Consider the following 12,915-nt stretch of genomic DNA (forward strand, 5'->3'; position numbering starts at 1 on the left):
ATGGGAATCTAGAAAAGGACTTTCTGAGCGCACGCGGGCCGCATCCCGGGACCCTTGAGCTCTCCCCAGGGGACGCCAGATGATGCCCACCCTGCAACAGCTGACAGCTCCCCCCTATCCTTCTCCCTGTTACGTTGGGGTGGAAATCAAGACACAAGACAATTAAGGAATTTGCCCCAAATCATGTAGGGTTATGGTACCGCTGAGATGAACACCCAGGTCCCTGATTTGTTAATTCTATGCTGTTTGCCCGCGTTGTTTCTCAAAACAAAGCTCTCGGGAGAGGCCAGAAAGGACAGAAGGTCAAGGACGTCTCTGTCTGTGACATTCAGGTGCCGGGTAAAACTCCCCTGAATCCAGGTGCCACCCAGGATAAGGACAGAAGAAGGGGGTGAGGGTGGGGAACAGCCCAAACTGACCAGAGTAGCTGCTTATGAACTTAAACTAGGAACCCAACTGATTTTGAATTGCAATGTTAGATTTTGGGGGGTTACCAAAGTGCTAAAAGGTTTAGTTCACCTGTAAACTGGACAACGTTATTGGGACGGTCGGGGTTCTCCCGAAGCAATCTCATAGATACAGGAAGAAATGCATTTCCAGGCACTGGCTCACGTGGGGGCTGGCAAGTCCGAGATCCAGAGGGCAGGCCGGTAGGATGGAAACATTTAAAAAATGGAGATGTAATTCACATCCATGGAATTCACACTCCGAGTATACAACTCAGTGCATTTTAGCGTATTTACACGGAGCTGTGCAACCGTCCTAATTCGGGAACATTTTTATCGCCCCAGAAAGAAACTCTGTACCCACTACCAGTCATTCCCCATTTTCTCCCCCAACCACTGATCTATTTTCTGTCTCTGTGGATTTGCCTGTTTGGGACATTTCGTATCAACGGAGCCCGACAGCAGGGGGTTTCCCGCATCGGGCTTCTTTAACTTTGCGTGTTTTCAAAGTTTTCCGCGTTGTAGCGTGTCAACCCTTCAACCCTTTGCGTTGCCGGGTAATATCCCATCGTGCAGATGGAACACGTCTCACCCGCCCGTTCACCAGCTGATGGACATTTGGGCTGTTTCTGCTCTTAGGCTGTCACGAATAATGTGGCGTGAGCATTCGGGTACAAGTTGGCTGTGGACATAGGTTTTCAGTTTTTCGGGTCTTTTCCTTGGAGTGGAATCACTGAGTCACGCAGTGGGTGACTCTGTGTCTAACCTGGTATTTTTCTAAAGTTTATTTAATTATTTAGAGAGAGAGAAACAGAGAGATGGGCAGAGACACACAGAAAGAGAGAGAGAGAGAGAGAGAGAGAGACTCTCAAGCAGGCTTCTCGCATGCAGTCAGCACACAGAGCCCAACGCGGGGCTCGAACCCACGAACCGTGAGATCGTGACCTGAGCCGAAGTCGGATGCTCAACCGACTGAGCCACCCGGGCGCCCTTATGCTTAACCTTTTGAGGAAGTGCCACCCTGTTTTCCATGGTGGCCACGCCACTGTGTGCCCTGACCAGCGCTGTATGAGGCTCCCATTTCTCCACATCCTCGTCGATACTTGTCATTATCTGTCTTTTCGATTGTAAGCCTTCTATCTTAGTGGGTGTGCCCTGGCCTGTTTGTGTTTGTGTGCAAGCTGCAAGCTAAGAATAGCTTCTAGGGGCGCCTGGGTGGCGCAGTCGGTTAAGCGTCCGACTTCAGCCAGGTCACGATCTCGCGGTCCGGGAGTTCGAGCCCCGCGTCGGGCTCTGGGCTGATGGCTCGGAGCCTGGAGCCTGTTTCCGATTCTGTGTCTCCCTCTCTCTCTGCCCCTCCCCCGTTCATGCTCTGTCTCTCTCTGTCCCAAAAATAAAAAAAAAAAAAAAAAAAAAAGAATAGCTTTTATATTTTTAAAGCGTTATAAAACACACACACACACACACACACACACACACACACACACACAGAAAATGTGGCTCACAAAGCCTAGAACATTCACTCTCCGCCCTTGGAGTTTGGCTGGCCACCCCGGCGGCCATCCCTAACCCTTCCGATGGGGAGAAAAAGCACTTCTGGCTCTCTGTGTTCTTCCTCACTGGTCTCTCGGGAGAAGACAGAACCCTGTCCTGGCCCCTTCTTGCTCCCACGTGCACCTGCCCGGGGCCCTGTGAAGACGTCTGTGGCGTGGGATCACCGCATTCAGCACGTCGATCACGTGTTTCACAGTAGGGTCTGTCTGAGACCCTCGAAGACAGAGACTGGGCTTTGTTTCCTCTTCCTATTCTGAGTCTAGTGCCCAGCACATGCTACCGAATCAACGAAGGCACAGAGGATAAGACAAGCCCCTGTCCTCAGGAAGCCGAAGGCGTAAGAGGGGTGGCACGTCTTGTATCCCAGGACCGTGCTGAGCCCAGAGGCACCGGTTACCGTGCTGGGTCGGCGGAGCAGCCCCCGGCACAGGCCCTGGGCAGGCAGCTGGGGCCCAACCACCCCGAGAACGAGGCCTTTGTTCTCATGCAGAACTGGACACTCTGCATGGATCTGATAGCCTGGGCTGGCCAAGTGGGCCTCCCCTGCCTCCGGCCTGGGGCTCTTTGCTATGACATTTGCACAGACGTGGACCCCTGTGCCAAGCTGGCACCTCATGTGGTGATCTGGGCCCCGTGGAAGTCACTAGAGTTCTTTACCAGACCTTCGTGGCTCTTCCTTTCCGGGGTCCTGTACGAGGGCACTGCCCATCCACTCTGTGGCCATTTGACTCAGTGGAACCTCGAAAGGTCAGTGTGCATTTTGCCCTGTTTCCTTCTGCACGTGCCCTGACCTCAGGTACACGTGACCGATGGAGCCCACGTCCATTTGGGTGACTCTGACGACCGGAGCCTTAGAGGCCAGGTAGGACGTGCCATGTAGGATCTGAGGTCGTACAGGGTCGTGGCCTGACCTGGATTGTCCTAACCTATACATCCCACGTCCCATGGGAGTTCACCCAAGGGAGGGGCTGGGTGGCCGCTGTAGGAGGCAGGGTTGACCCAGGCCCTCAAGGATGGGAACGGCAGTGGTGGGCAGAGGGCCAGGGGAGCGAGAATTCTGGAAAAGACCCACGTGGGGGGTGTGCTGCCCCCCGACACATTTCAACGGCCCTTTGCAAAGGCCACGTTCCTGCTCTGATTTTCTCCCAGGGCTGAAGCTGCTTCTGGATATACCTTCTGAGGAAGAGTTTCCGTGACTGAGCATCGTACTGTAGGTAGTTCCCGGGTGAACACGTCTTGATCGCTCATTCTGCGGCTTATTTTATTCTGCAGTGGATCCAGCAGTAAAACAGGTTCTGCTTTCTTCGGATTATAAAATTATCCAGCCCGGCTATGCAGAGAAGGGAAAAGGAAAACAGCGCAGCCCCAGGGCAGCAGTGGTCGGGGGGGGGCCTCGCAAAGCGAATCACGCTCTTGCCCAAAGAGCCACCCCTGGGCCGGGGTGAGAGCAGTGCATGCTCTGTTCTGTGCATGAAGCCAAGGGCTCCCCGGGGAAGCCGGGGCTGGAATTCTTACCCCAAGCTTAAAGGGGTATTTCATGTTCCTTTCCTGGTACAGGTCACAGGCCACCGTTTTCTCTTTTATTAGCTTGATCCTTTAGGAATAATGACAGGGGCGCCTGGGTGGCTCAGTTTGTTGAGCGTCTGTCTCTTGGTTTCAGCTCAGGTCACGATCTCATGGTCTGTGAGTTTGAGCCCCACGTCAGTGCAGAGCCTACTTGGGATTCTCTGTCTCCCTCTCTCTCTCTCTCTCTGCCCACTCGTGCTCTCTTTTCTCTCTCAAAAATAAATATATAACTAAACTTTAAAGAAAAAAAGAAATAAGGACACAAATTATTTTGGTGCCGGTATGGGTCCATCTACCAAAACTGAGATTGCACAGAGGCGTTGATGGATTTCAGGAAAAGCCCGTGGTCAGCATCACTCGCTGCTTGTCCAGCCTGACACATTCGGCAGAGGAGCACGTATCCCCTCAGGGTCCCCTGCCGCTGTCCACTCCTGGAGTGGGGTTGCTTTCCTTCAACGACAAAGGGACAGGAGGAACAATGGTTGCACTTGACTCACGAAGTGACTAACGACCTTCTGGGCCAAGAAGTGCAGGTGCACATGTTTTCTCGGCAGGGAGTATGCGAGCTGGGTTTTATGGGCTGCAAACTCCTATCAGAAGTTGATAAGAGAGGTTCTGGGTTATTGGTTCTCTGCTGATTGGAAAAGTATTTCATAAGCTCCAAGTGTGAAACACCTAAGGATGAATCATCCACATGGGCCACGTTCCCCACAAAACAATCTATCTGTTGGCATAAACACACACGCACACACGCACACACATGAATACAAACACATGCACACAAACCTTAAACCTTATCATCTGGGCCCCTGAGGAAGTGGTGAAATCAGACAGCGCGTCTCACCCCTCCCCCCCCAATTACAGCCAGAAAGTGAAATCTGCTCCAAGAGCAGGGAAAGAGCGGCCCCGAGGGAGTTGTTGTCATAAGGAAGAAGCCAAGAGACCCAGGGATATGTGCACAAGGAGTCATTGTTGACAGGTGCATCGTTGGGATTCCATGCCTATGAGCATCCCAGGCTTTTAAATGCCAGTGGGTTGGGCCATCTTCTGGTATCCTCCCCACAGACTCCCCGGTGCTCTGGGCACCTGGTCCCTTCGGAAGGGCACTCCCGGAGCTTCTCTCCTTATCGCACAGTGTCACACAGCGACTGAAGCAGAGTTGCTCAGGGCAGACAGACTTTGGAGTGTCCAAGTTCTGAATGTTTTACGGATACTATTTTGTGGCCGTACAACCGTCACACAAATCCCAGGTTCCTCGAGGTCAGTGGTGGGGTCTCAGTCATGGCTGCATTCCCTACACCTACACCTGCGTGTGGGAAGCGACATGCAGAGCAACCTGGCCCCTCTCTCTCTCTCTCTCTCTTTCTCTCTCTCTCTGGGTTCAAGAGCCATGGAGCTTCCCATAAGAGGGTCAAAAGCTGTGCTTCTGTTACTTTTTCCCTTTTTAAAGTTTATTTATTTATTTTGAGAGAGAGAGAGAGAGACCATGCACAGGAGAGGCAGAGATAAAGCATGAGAGCAGGGGAGGGGCAGAGGGAGGGAGAGAGAGAGAATCCCAAGCAGGCTCCGCACTGTCAGTGCAGAGCCCGTTGCGGGGTTCGAACTCACAAACCCGTGAGATCACAACCTGAGCCGAAATCAAGAGACGGACGCCTAACCGACTGAGCCGCCCAGGCGCCCCTGCTTTTTCTCTTTGAGGGCCAGTCTTCGTTGAAAGGAATAAAGCTCTTAAAAACTACCCCACTGCAGCCTCTTCAGGGATCGAATCCAGCTGTCGTGTAAGAAGAGCTTATTGTCCTGAGTGTTGTAGGTAAAGATGAGTCGGTGACGCTCCGCGGTGAGGGCAGAGGGCAGCTGCAGCCTCTGCTGCCCCAGGGTTGTAAGCGGATTTCTCTGCAGCCTGGGTGGGCAGCACGGCCCTCCAGTGTCCGCCGTGGGCTCTCCCCCTGTTGTCCGAGCTTGTCTGCACCTCATCTGTCCGCACTGGCACCTATCAGAGGTCAGGCCCGAAAACTGCAACAGGAAAGGGGCAGGTGGGTGGCTGGGGTAATAATACAAATTCTGCCCACCAATCTGGGGTCAACAGCTGATCTTAAAATGGGTGAGATAGGGCGCCTGGGTGGCGCAGTCGGTTAAGCGTCCGACTTCAGCCAGGTCACGATCTCGCGGTCCGTGAGTTTGAGCCCCGCGTCAGGCTCTGGGCTGATGGCTCGGAGCCTGGAGCCTGTTTCCGATTCTGTGTCTCCCTCTCTCTCTGCCCCTCCCCCGTTCATGCTCTGTCTCTCTCTGTCCCAAAAATAAATAAAAACGTTGAAAAGAAAAAAATAAAAAATAAAATGGGTGAGATAGAGGGGGAAGGTGGGGAAGAAGGAGGAAGGGAGGAGAGAGAAGGAAGGAAGGAAGGGAGGGAGGGAGCGAGGAGAGGAAGAAAGAAAGAAAGAAAGGGAAAAGAAAAAAGAAGGAAGGAGTAAAGAAAGAAAAGAAGGAAGGAAGGAATAAAGGAAGGGAAGGGAAAGGAAGAGAAGAGAAGAGCAGAAAAGAAAAAAATAAAAAGAAAAGAAAAGAAAAAAGAGAGGAGAGGGGAGGGGAGGGAAGGGGAGGAGAGGGGAGGGGAGGCAGAGAGAAGACTTTCTGGCACTCTTCCCAAGCATTTCACTCACAAACTGGTTTAGGCCAGTGAGACAGGATGTTCTGCAGAGCAAAGATCATGTGACCGCACAGTGTGAACAAACAGATGGTGTATCATTAACAAAATGCAAGGCTGCTTTTCAGAGTCTCTGCAGGGTGTCGGTGACCCAAGCGATTTAATTAAAAACATTAAAAAAAAAAAAAAGTGGCCGAGGCCAAAGTTTCATCCGGTTCAGCCTCTGTTCAGGCTCAGAGGGGCTGCGCCTGAGCGCAGGTCACGTATCTGCCCCTAGGTGAAGTGTGACCGATTGGTGGCCCTCCGTGGTGTCATCCCGTCTGGGGTCTTGCGGCCCACGGTGGGCGGGGGGGAAGCTCCAGCAGGGAGACCATCCCCCCTCCCTTCCTCACGAGGAAAAAGCAGAGGGAGTTTAGGGGCCGTGAGGACCAGGCCCTCGCACAGAGAGTCCTGAGCGTGCACCAACAGGTGGCCGGTGTCGCCTTGGTCCTAAGGAGGCCCCTGCCGGGGCTGCGGGGAGCCCCGGCGGGAGCGAGAGCTCCAATGACACAGGGGCCACCCGGAGCCCCGCTCTGCTATCAACAGCATAAGACGATGGTCAGGGCTGTGCGCTTGGGCCTCAAAGGCCTTTATCCGAACCCCTGTCTCCCCATCCCCCGGGCGTAGACACCTACTGAAGTCGGCCTTGGTGTCCCCGCCCGGAGGCTCATGACAGCGCTTCCCTCTTGGGAGGAAGCCATGGTGAGGGGAGGTAAAGGCAGCGACCACCGACGGGGCCTGTAATGCAGGTGACCGCTCTTGCTGCCCTGAACCGGGCTCCTTCCCCAGGACACCCCCGCCTCACTGGAGGGGCTGCTGGGCCACAGATCACAGCAGAAAAGGAAGGAAAGGGACCAGCGCAGGGTGGGGGGGGTGGGGAGGGAAACAGCCCAAGAGCAGGGGCAATGAGGCGGTGGTGGCACAGTGGGGCGGGGGCGGGGGGGGCGTCAGGGCTGGCTGGCAGAGCACCGTGACATCCAGGGATGTCACCACCTGCAGAGAGGGGCCCCTGGAATATCAAGCAGGGAACCGATCTCAGGAGATACTTGGTTTCAAAGGCTCCTCGGCCGTGGTGTGGATGGAAGGGGCTGCGGAGGGAGGGTTTGCACCAGGCAAGACGGACCCTGGGGAGCGAGGGTGGGGAGGTTGAAGGGAGTTGGGGATAGTGCCAGGATCTGTGAAGAAGCATACAGAGGACGCGGGGTTTTTGCCTGCTTATTCTATTTAGGAATTTATAGACTCACGGGCGTTTGAGCCCAGAGCGGAGAGAATCCTCGTTAACCCTAAGCATCACGCGTGAGAATCGAGAGGACTTTTTTGCACTCCAACGTCCGTGGACAGCGGCAGCGTCCTTGACTCTGGAAATCCTAAATAAAGTGTACCTCGGCGAGCGATGCGTCTAGCAGACGCCCAAATCCGGCGTCGCAGGCTTTCGAGAGACGTGTGCATCCCGGACCCGGAAGGCTTTTTTGATCAGCTGGGAAGGAGAGCGGCGCGTCTATGTGTTGCTCCAGCGACACGAGCGGCGACCGGCCCCTCTAAGGCGACTTTCCTGTCGACGCGTGTTCATCATTGGCTAGTGGTACTTGAGGCCCCACTGCGTGCTGCGCTCCCGACGCAGGGAGGATGGAAAGGACCCTGTGGCCCCTGCCCCGTTAGTTTCTAGTGGGGGAGGCAGACAGAAATGCTCATAGCTACATTGTGTCGGGTCTAGTTACTTTATTTATTAAAAAAATTTTTTTTAATGTTTATTTATTTTTGACAGAGAAAGAGAGAGAGAGAGAGACAGAGCATGAGCAGGGGAGGGGCAGAGAGAGAAGGAGACACAGAATCGGAAGCAGGCTCCAGGCTCCAAGCTGTCGCACAGAGCCCGACGCGGGGCTCGAACCCACAGACCGCGAGATCGTGACCTGAGCTGAAGTCGGACGCTCAACCGACTGAACCACCCAGGCGCCCCCCCTCGTTACTTTAGATTAGACCGGCAGAAGGTTCTCTGTGTTGTTTCAACTGTGATCTGAATGACAAGAAGAATCCAGCTCCGCAGAGTTGAGGAGAGCCTTCTAGGCAGGCAGGAACAGCTTGTGCAAAGGGCCTGAGGTGGAAACAAACCTTGGTGTATTTCGGGGAAAAAGGTCAACGTGGCCGAGTGTGGGGAGCAGCCGTTCTGGGAACCATGTGATGAGTGGCGAGGGAGGTTGAAAGGAGCTGGGTCAGACAGGGCTTTTAACCCTGCATAGAGGGTCTGACTTTTCCTCCAGGTTCATGAGGGGTTGGAGCAGGGAAGCAGTGGAATCCGATTTGTGCTTGAAGAGAGCGCCCTGGGTACTGGGGGAGAAAGGCCTGTGGCTGTGGGTGGAGGCAGTGAGACCAGGGAGGGGGCTACTGTGGAATCCGGTCATGAGACCCTGGGGACTCCGACTGGAGCGTGGTCAAGGAGATGGACAGCAGTGGCTGGCCTCGGTCACACTCTGGGGACAGGACTCCATATCAAGGAGGGAGAGGAATCAGGGACGATTTCCAGGTGGGTGGCACATTGGAGCAGAAAGAAGGCTGAGTGTGCCTGGGAGTGATTCCGGGCGCGGCAAGGAAGGTTCACTTCTGGTTTTGTTTTTTGTTTTTTTCAGCGAAGTAAGAGGAACTGAAAGGGACAGAGAGTTCGGAGCGGAGAACAGTGGTTCCCAAACGCGAGCATGCGTCAGGATCATGAGGAGATTGTGTTAAATTACACAGCTGGGCCCCACCTCCTTCTGAATCAGCAGGTCTGGGGTGCGGCCTGAGGATGTGTGTTTCTAGAACGGTCGCAGGTGATGCTGGGCTGCTTTCCAGGGCTCCCGTGTGGAGAGGCCCGGGTGTTCACGACTAAGGAGAGGGTGGGAAGGAAAGCAAACATGTGATAACCAGGTGACGCGGACTTTCCAGACATGCTGAGTGCCACTGGAGATGTATGGCTGTCGTGGACCCCTGTGGACGACGTGGCCTTGGGGACCCGCGCAAAACCCACCTCCCCTCCAGTCAGCAGACCTGCGTGTGAAAGTACTCGGTTTAAGTGGTAATAACACGTGTAGGGGGTCTCTATTTCACTTTTCTTTCATTCTTTTTTTTAATAGTTTTTTTCTTTTAGTGTTTATTTTTGAGAGAGAGAGAGAGAGAGAGAGAGACAGAGCATGAGTGGGGGAGGGGCAGAGAGAGAGGGAGACGCAGCATCCGAAGCGGGCTCCAGGCTCCGAGCTGTCAGCACAGAGCCCGACGCGGGGCTCGAACTCACGAACCGCGGGATCATGACCTGAGCCGAAGTCGGACGCTTAAATGACTGAGCCACCAGACACCCCGGTCCATTTCACTTTCCATGATCACTTGCTTTGACCCAAATTTTCGATTAGCCAACCAATCGAAGGTCCTACTCACTTTAGATTCTGGGATTTCTACTGTTCTTGACTATTTTGTAGCAAATCACAACAGCTTTCAGTAATTCCACGTGCTCATCAAAAGAAGCAGTATTCTTTGAGCCAATACCGTGTGCCCGACACACGCGAGCATACGCACGTGCGCACAAACATCACTGAAAACGCTACCTCATCAACTTGGCAAAATAAGTTTAATTCACTAATAACCCGAGGGGCGCCTGGGTGGCTCGGTTGGCTAAGCATCTGACTCATTCTTGATTTCGGCTCGTCATTATCTCATGGTTGGTAGGATCGAGCCCCACGTGGGGCTCTGTGCTGACAATTCAGAGCCTGCTTGGGATCCTCTCTCTTACTCTTTCTCTGTCCCTCCCCTGCTCACACACACTCTCTCTCCAAAAATAAATAAATAAACTTAAAACAAAAAACGGAGAAAGAAAGTACCTAAAGTTTTAGCATTTTGTTAACCGATTGCAGACTCTGGTCAGATACCACACACATTTATTAAACAACTACTTACTATGTAAATGTCTGACTCTTTGAGAGATGCTAAAAAATAATACATTACCTGGTCCATATGCTCAATGAAGTTCTTCTTGTTGGTGACATAAGACCTCTGTTCTAGAAGTTAGAACAATGTAAAATAGTCTATAGTCAAGTGCTCTAGTCATTCAAAAAGAACTTGCTCTGTATTACCTCTGTGAGCTTCCCAATTCAAAACTTGGCATTCTAGGGGTGCCTGGGTGGCTCAGTTGGTTAAGTGTCTGACTTTGACTCAGATCATGATCTTGTGGTTCGTGAGTTCAAGCCCCGCGTCTGGCTCTGTGCTGACAGCTCGGAGTCTGGAGCCTGCTTCGGATTCTGTGTCTCCCTCTCTCTGCCTCTCCCCTGCTCATGCTCTGTCTCTGTCTCCCAATAACAAATAAACATTAAAAAAAAATTAAGGGAATATCTCAAACATTTTTGTATTTATACTCTTTGTTTATAGTCTTTGTCAGGTTAAGGAAATTTTATTCTAATCCTAGTTTGCTAACAGTTTTTTTTTTTAATCGAAACGAAGAGGAATTTTATCAGGTTTTTTTTTTTTTTTTTTTTTGCACCCATTGAAATTATCAAGTTTTTTCTCACTCAGTCTGTTACTGTGGAGGATGGTAACCCAGAGTTGTCCAAACTCAAGGTGAAGGGCACAGTCCTCCAGACTGTCAAGTTGTCAAGTCTGCCCAAGACTTATGATGCCAGGTGCAAGTTCAGGAGTCCTCAACGTCCCTGTGTCCCAGACCAGCTGGCTACACAGTTGGGGGTCTGGATTCCCTTGGTTCACTACAATGATTCACACACTCAAGAAAGTGCTATACTTATTACTACAGTCTTATCTTAGCAAAAAGATACAAAACAGAGCCCGCCAAGGGAAGAGTTACCTAAGGCAGAATTTGTAACTGGGAGAGTTTCAGACACAAAGCTTTTGTGTCCTCAGGGAGGCATTACCTTCCCAGCATCAAAGTGTGGCAATAAGTAAAGTTTGCCAACCCAGGAAGCTTTGGTGTCCAGACTTGTGCTCAAGATTTCATTACATAGGTATGATTGACTGAATTATTTTCAATCAATGTGGATTTGACTTCCGTTTCCAGCAACACCCCTGCTCCCCACCCCACCCAAGGCAGGCTGATTTTAAGTGGCCCAAAGCCCCAGCTCTCTGATCACATAACTGGTCTTTCTGGCACAGGCAGTCCCCACCCTGAGTCATCTTATCAGGATAAACTCTGAAGGGTGGTCCAGGGGGCCCATCATGAATAACAAAAACGCTCCTCTTACTCAGGAAATTTCAAGAATTTGGAGGATACCTCCCAGGAGCTGGAACAAAGACCAGATCTCTCTTTGGATAAAGTGAATTCTTCATGATGCAATGCCACTCATAGGTCTCCTGAGGTCAACCCAACCTTGCACTCCTGGAGAAATATAACATGATCTTTTAAGAACCTGAATACATCTGGGGCACCTGGTGGCACAGGTGGTTGAGCATCCGACTCTTGATTTCAGCTCAGATCAGGATCCCAGGTCATGGCATGGGATCAAGCCCTGTGTTGGACTCTGTGCTGAGTGTGGAGTCTGCTTGGGATTCTCTCTCTCTCTCCCTCTAACCCTCTCTCCTGCTCATGCTCTCTCTCTCTCTCTCTCAAAAAAAATGACTATTTTACTAATTTTTAAAAGAATTCTGCACCAATATTTATATGATTATAATTTTCATTCTCTTCCTGACCTAGTCTGCTTTTGTAAATTAAGATTACACTGAGCTCATAGAATGAGTTAGAGAGTGTTGTCTTTGTTCGTGAATCCAAGAAGAATCTTCGTTGGATTGGAATGATAGGTTCCATGAAAATGTGGGGGCACTTACCTGTGAAACTATCCGAACCTGGTGTTTTACTTTGGCAGGTCTTTTAAGACCGTTTCAATTATTAAAATAATTATAGGACTATTCAAACTTTCTATTTCTTCTTGAGTCAGCATTGAGAAATTGCACTTTTCTTTAAAACATTTTTTAATGTTTATTTATTAAACAAAAATTTTATTAATGTTTATTCATTTTTTTGAGAGAGAGAGAGTGGGGGAGGGGCAGAGAGGGAGGGAGACACAGTATCTGAAGCAGGCTCCAGGCCCTGAGCTGTCAGCACAGAGCCTGACTTGGGGCTCAAACCCACAAACCGGGAGATCATGACCTGAGCCTAAGTTAGATGGTTAACCAACTGAGTCACCCAGGCACCCCAATGTTTATTTATTTTTAAGAGAGAGAGAGAGAGAGGGAGGGAGGCACAGAACGTGCATGGGGGAGGGGCAGAGAGGGAGGGAGACACAGAATCCGAAGCAGGCTCCAGGCTCTGAACTGTCAGCACAGAGCCTGATGTGGGGCTTGAACTCCCGAACTGTGAGATCATGACCTGAGCCAAAGTCAATGCTTAACTGATTGAGCCACCCAGGCACCCCTCGAGTCTCTATTCTTTGCAAATGCAGTAAAACCTTGGATTGCGAGTAACTTGTTCTGAGAGTGTCCTGCAAGACGAGCAAACATTTCTAATAGATTTTAACTTGATAAACGAGCGATGTCTTGCAGGATGAGTCCTATGTGACGCGGAATGTCACATGATCGCAACTGAGCCAACGGTTCTTGAAATTCGCTTTGATATACAAGTGCTCTGGATTACAAGCATGTTTCTGGAATGAATTATGCTCACAAACTAAGGTTTTACCGTGTAAGTATTTAGGACCACGC

The sequence above is a fragment of the Puma concolor genome, chromosome C1 (genome assembly GCF_028749965.1).
Source record: "Puma concolor isolate L17-30 chromosome C1, mPumCon1.1.hap2, whole genome shotgun sequence".
Lineage (NCBI taxonomy): Eukaryota > Metazoa > Chordata > Mammalia > Carnivora > Felidae > Puma > Puma concolor.